This window comes from Trematomus bernacchii, unplaced genomic scaffold (genome assembly GCF_902827165.1).
Source record: "Trematomus bernacchii unplaced genomic scaffold, fTreBer1.1, whole genome shotgun sequence".
NCBI lineage: Eukaryota > Metazoa > Chordata > Actinopteri > Perciformes > Nototheniidae > Trematomus > Trematomus bernacchii.
Genome location: NW_022987615.1, coordinates 595,999 through 602,835, shown reverse-complemented (window position 1 = coordinate 602,835; position 6,837 = coordinate 595,999). Strand labels below are relative to the sequence as shown.

At 39.0% G+C, this 6,837-nt stretch overlaps 1 long non-coding RNA gene across 1 annotated transcript; it reads right to left on the bottom strand.

The window, feature by feature from the left end:
- Positions 1 to 428: 428 nt before the first annotated feature.
- LOC117483819 lies at positions 429 to 967 on the bottom strand. Its single transcript, XR_004556032.1, has 2 exons — positions 787 to 967; positions 429 to 748 (listed from the first exon to the last, which is right to left on the bottom strand). It is a non-coding gene; the product is annotated as an uncharacterized LOC117483819 (long non-coding RNA).
- Positions 968 to 6,837: the final 5,870 nt, after the last annotated feature.

Genomic DNA, 6,837 nt, shown 5'->3' with positions numbered 1-6,837 from the left:
AGAGAGGACAAGAGAAGAGATGAGGGAGGACAGGCAGGAGAGGAACCAAGAGAGGACAAAAGAGGAGACAAGGATATATGGAGAGGAGACAATAATAGGATACTAGGAGATAAGGCAAGGAGGGAACACAATAGGGGATATAGGAGAGTAGACAAGAGTGTAAATACAGATGAGGATATAAGGAGTAGATGGAAGCGAGGAAAGGACACAAGAGAGGACACAAGGACATGAGAAAAGTAGACAAGAGAGACAAAGAAAGGAGACATGAACAAAGATAAGAGAGGAGACAAGAGAGGAAAATACTCAGGTGAAGTACAAATACCTGAAATGTGTAGTTAATTTGAGGTATTTGTACAAAAACAGTTGTGTTTGGCGTGTGAAAAACAAGAGGAATCATGTCTAAAATCATCAACACCAACAAAATCAAGTCCATAAAAAATAGCTTTTCTTTTAATATTTTTCTCCAGTAAATGACACATAGAACTCTGTCTCAGAAAAATAAAAGCAGGCCCCGCCCCTTTACATCAATAAACCCCTCGGCCAATCAGAGCCGAGGAGGGGCGGGACCACGCAGGATCTGACAGCGACGATTGGCCACAGAAAACAGCACGTTATCAACATACCCTCAGCCGTACAGAATATATAGATTTGTATGTTCAGATTATATTTCATCTATGTACACAAAACATCTGATGTAAAAAAGGGTAAGAAGTTAGCTCTTTTAACGACCTGTCAATCATCACACGACCTGTCAATCATCACACGACCTGTCAATCATCACACGACCTGTCAATCATCTGACTCCAGAGCTTCCTGTCTGATTATTTTCAGTGATCATCAGTACCTGTACAATAATTTCACGGCCAAAAGCATGTGGTCATCTTTTGGTACTTTAACTATATTTTGATGATAATACTTTTCTACTTTTACTTGAGGAACATTTAGACTCTGAGTACTTCTACTTTTACTCAAGTACAAGATCTGAGTACTTCTACTTTTACTCAAGTACAAGATCTGAGTACTTCTACTTTTACTTAAGAACAAGATCTGAGTACTTCTACTTTTACTCAAGTATAAGATCTGAGAACTTTTACTCAAGTACAAGATCTGAGTACTTCTACTTTTACTGAAGTACACGATCTGAGTACTTCTACTTTTACTGAAGTACACGATCTGAGTACTTCTACTTTTACTCAAGTACACGATCTGAGTACTTCTCCCCCCTCCTAATTGATCCTTAAAAGTGATTTAAACGCCTTGACGTCTCGACTCGTGACATTTTTATCAAATGTAAAACAGTATCTGTTCTTTTGAAATTTAGCTGGATGATTTTTAGGAAGTGATCGTCATACTTTTGGCCGTGTGAGATGACGGACGTTACACGATGAAAAACGTGTAGAGAAATCCCTAATTTCATGATGAACTCACTTCAGATCGATGTGATTCTCCACAGCGGGTCACACAGAAAGCTCCAGATGTTTTAAATATATGAATGTAGAGAAACTTCAAGCGATCAGAGAATAAAACACGTTAATGAGAGCTGTGCTTTACAACATGGGATCGTCTTCACAGAACATCTCGTCTTTATGATCCGCTCACAAACCCCTCGTCTTTCTGTGGATTAATGGACACGTGTGAAAAATAATGTGCCAGTTTTACTTCGAAATAATGAGGAAACTCCACTTACAACAGAAGTTCAACATTCAAATAAAAGCTTAATAAACTGGGGACTACACCTCTCCATTTTAATATATAAATTAAGACTGATTTAAATGATCGGAGGAGATTTTGGTCATTTTTTTTAATTAGAAATTCCAACCAGGGGCGCCGCTTGCGAACAGGCAAGGCAGGCAACGGCTTGGGGCCCCCGGACCAGAAGGGGGCCCCCAAAGAAGGTAGATTAAGAAGGTCCACAGCAACGACAACATGAAACACCCTTTAATTTACTGCAACGACATGTCGGGAAACCCCCTCAAGGCGGCCCCATGCATAGCGCGCCGTAAAATGCTGCTTCTCATTTTAAGTTTCGTTGCCTTGCTCCGCTCTTGGGGGGGGGGGGGGGAGAGTGTGTTTGGGCGCCACTGATGGTGATGAAAGCTGGTTCGAGGGGCCCCCGGTGAATTTTTGCCTAGGGCCCCCACAGACTCTAGACTTTTGGTAATTTTTATTATTAGAAATTATGATGATTGCTTCCAACAATTATGTAAACAGGGTAACCTTTCCTTTTAATTGGTTTAAAGTAGAATTATATGTAAATGTCAAGGATATCCACCGGTGTGAAACAATTATTTAAAAAGGACAATTCAATAAATTCTTAATATTCAAAAATCTCAATATTGACCAGAATATTCAGGATCATTGTTCTAATAATCTAGCCGCCATAGGACATTTACATATTTAAATGTTGTATTGAATTACACTTTATTGAGTATATCCCATTTTCTACTCCACTACATAACAAAGGGAAATATTTAACTTTTATAACATATTTATTTCTGTAAAAAAATGCATTTTTAAATTATATTTCCAGTTTATTCATGTATTTATTTTATCCTTGCGTAATGCGACATGCTCCTGCAGAAACAAAGGGACATCGTAATTACATTTCTATTGTTTCTATTCAATTTGATCTCATACCGACTGATATATATATTATGGTTTTTTTTTTTTAATAATAATTGATAGATGAGAGTAACACCCACGTCACTTCCGGGCGAAATGTACGGCCCCGCCCACTTTTGGGGGAAAACAAAGCTGTCATTTGAATGGCGGTCAATACAAATTCTGAAGTTTTTGCCAATCCGATCGGAAATGTTTGAAAACCGTGGATTTCTGGATCTTCAAAGAGCCCGATTACGATGGCCAGTCAGGCAACACAATTACATGAAATCATTGGAAATCGACGATCGGGCTTGATATATGGTTAAATTAAAATGGCTGTAATCTCGCCAGCTGTTACTCTCATGAGCGAGGCGGAAAATAATTGTTTTATCATGCCAAAAAGCGGCTGTGTCGTTTATTGCACCTCAAGCATTAAAACAAATCCAGAGTTCAGTGTTTCTGTACTTCCTCTAAGAACAAAGGACAGTAACAGAAGAGCTCTGTGGCTTCAGGCTCGATCGCCCTTCAAATGACAGCGTTGGTGTCCCCCAAAAGTGGGCGTGACCGTAAAGTGACGTAGATGTTACTCTCATCAATCGCCTACATATATATCGAGCCCGATCTTCGATTTCCAATGATTTCATGTAATTGTTTGCCTGTCTGGCCATCGTAATCGGGCTCTTTGAAGATCAGAAAATCCAGGGTTTTCTTACATTTCTGATCGGATTGGTAAAAACTTCTGAATTTGTATTGACCGCCGTTCAAATTACAGCTTTGTTTTCCCCCAAAAGTGGTGATTTTTGTCCGGAAGTGACGTAGATGTTACTCTCATCTATACCAAGCCCCCAGGAAGTGCGCCGGACTCTGATGAAAATATTCGTTGTGTCCAAACGGCGGTACTACAATTTCCGTATCAGTCTGTGACGTCACTGGGCCCAGAAAGACTTTTCCCCATTGACTAACATTGGGAAAGAGACGTCTGTAAATCAGCGGATACTTTTTTTTAAACTAAATAAACGACCCAGTATGAACTATTTTATAGTCCTTATTATAATCATTAGGTCCTTAAAGTTGTAAAATGCACTAAAAGCCGAATCTAGATTTATTTTCTGTCTCCATTCATTCTAGTGAGCCGAGAGTGGGAGCTCAGGGGGCGGGGCTTAAGGGGCGCATGCTCTGTGAGCGCACATACGGGTTCTTCTGCTCTGACAGCCAGGCATGATGGGTAATCTGTGACGTTTTGCTCTCTCAAAAGTTGGGCCATAGTTTGTCCTCATCAGCCAATGAGCAGCTCTCATAGGAAAGAACAAGACCCCGCCTCCCACACTGTATCCAGTTCTTATTATACATCAATGCTTCAGGCTCGATCGCCATTCAAATTCCCCCAAAAGTGGGCGGGGCTGTAATTTTCGCCCGGAAGTGACGTAGATGTTACTCTCATCTATGGACATCGATCACCTACTGCTATATTTAACCATATACTGTATCGAGCCCGATCTTGGATTTCCAATGATTTCATGTAATTGTTTGCCTGTCTGGCCATTGGGCTCTTTGAAGATCCAAAAATCCACGGTTTTCTTAAATGTCTGATCGGATTGGCAAAAACTTCAGAATTTGTATTGACCGCCATTCAAATGACAGCTTTGTTTTCCCCCAAAAGTGGGCGGAGCCGTCATTTTTGCCCGGAAGTGACGCATGTGTTATATGTGAAGTCCCTTCCTTTCCGGTGGACCTCCATGGGACCTTATTTCGGAAAAATTATGTATTGAAGTCAATATGACTACTACTCTTACTGTTTAACATTTTGGGTTACTTAATGTTACTTCATGTTAAGGCTAATAAAAATGACAAGGCTAAGGCTGTAATGCTAACTAACGTGCTTGCTACTAGCTAGGTAGCTAACTTGATCAAGCCACTCCTGGTCCTTTCATCAGACGGGAAGCGAAAGAACGAGCAAGACCCATTGCTGGTATGATAACAACCTGGTACAAAGCACACAGGCATCTTGTTAAAGTTATCTTAGCTATTTCTTATATTTAGCGGAGGAAAACAATTATGACATCACTTACGCGACTCTGGGATTTGTAGTTTTTCTAGTTGCGTATTTTTCATAGTCTTATATTTCAACAGTTTTACGACAAACTGTGACTTTTTTTACATGGAAATGATTTTTTAAGATTGACAAACATCATATGTGTAATTCATGGCACAATTCAAACGGGATCGAAAGATACGTTTTCTCTCTCGCTATTGACTTCAATACATCATTTTTCTGAAATAAGGTCCCATGGAGGTCCACCGGAAAGGGAGAGACTCCGCCTCTCTATACAGCTTGTAATTAATACAAGCTTTCTGATTTCTTTTTTATGTAAACATTACAGGTTTTCTGATTAATCTTTGTCATTTTCTGTTTCAAGTAATCAATAAAATAAGATGAATGAATAAGGAATCACTAAACGGAAAAATATTAGACCTTCATATTGTTACGTTGGAATACCAAAAAACACTATTTTAAAAACTAAATATATGTTATAAAACATTTTTAAATATAATTTTGATTTATAATTGTTTTTACATAATTCCCTCTTTAAAGTGGCACATCATTTTTTACAGCGTACGTCCAAGAAAGCGTACAATTCTTGATCGATATAAAAACATTCTTCCTGTTCTGCTGGTGAGAGAAACTCAACGTTAAAAGACTCAAAAACCTTCGTCCAAAGTTCAGCTTTTTTCTCTAAAAATGGCTTATTATTTTTCTTCTTCTTCTTCATCATCTTCATCATCTGGAGGAAATCTCTTTTTAAAAACACGATGAAGATGCAGCTCGTCGTTAAGGCTTCGTCGCTCTTTAAACTCGTTAGATACACGGCGTCTCTGATAGAAAAATAGAGTCATGCTGTAGTAGTAGAAGAAGAAGGAACAGTCGAAACACGATGGCTTGGTGCTGCGTTCATGTCACCGCCGAGGCTGGGAAATCACAGCGTCAGGAACTGAGCAGTGGTTTAAAATGTGTGGAGACGTTTATATTTAAATGTCTCAAGTTAGGTGCGACAGCTGAGGACATTTTGGATCTTTTTCCAGGCTGATTAAATACCTCTGTGCTGAAATCTGAGTGTCAAACATTATATAAAGTGGTAGATAAATAAATAACAACAACATTGAAAGCAGCTGAAAGGGTTCACAAGCCAAGAACTGTTGTCAGTGAAAGGGATTTAGCTAAACAATGTATTTAAAATAGATTTTGATCAAACTTCAATGTAGTAAATGTTCCCAAAGTGTTGCACAACGGGGGAAATTAACATTTGAATTGCATCGTTTTTGATTTGCAGTCCAAAAAAGCGTAAGAAACCCTCGATGATTATTGACTGCTTACTTATTTATCTATTCATTAATTAAGTACTCGTCCCACTTTATTTTGGCCCCAAAAAAATACTTTGTTCCCATTTTAAAGCTGTTAAAATTAAGCCTTTAAGACCTTGTAGAAACCCTAAAACCTATATTTTTAAAGCCTTGTATACCTATTAAATATTTTAGTAAACAAACATTTGACGGTACCCAATCAAGCTTTATATTATTTTAATATTAACAACTTTTCAACAGTAGTGTACGTCACATCCTGTGTTATTTAAATATGTCGCCACGGCCGTCATTTATTCGACGTATTTTTACTTTTTGCAGCGAGCTAACAGTATTCAATGTTACTGTCGTTTTAATTTAAGCCACAGCATCAGTTCCTGAGTGTGTGTGTGTGTGTGTGTGTGTGTGTGTGTGTGTGTGTGTGTGTGTGTGTGTGTGTGTGTGTGTGTGTGTGTGTGTGTGTCCTCAGCCTCGGCGTCACACACACAGTAGCGTAGCAACACGTTAATAACAGCGTCATCACGGGGAGGAGCGTCAGATGCTCCGCAGCAGCAGCAACAACGACAACAACGGCGACAACAACAGTCGGGTCAGGTTACCGTGGCAACAACAGAGCTAAGCCAGCATCAATAAGAACAACAACAATAACAACAACAACAACAGTCTGTTCAGAAGAACCATAACAAGGGTCAGTTTTTGCTTCAAAATCACCCGAAAAACTTTGTAGAAAATGTGCAGCTGTTTTTTGGGCCTTTCTGTGAGAGCTGTACCGAATGTCTCTATTTTAATTATTTTGTATACATTCAAAGCTTCTGTTCTCTTACTATCTGTCGTTTTTCTCATATTTAATTACCCTAAATCCCCTTTAAAACCATCCTC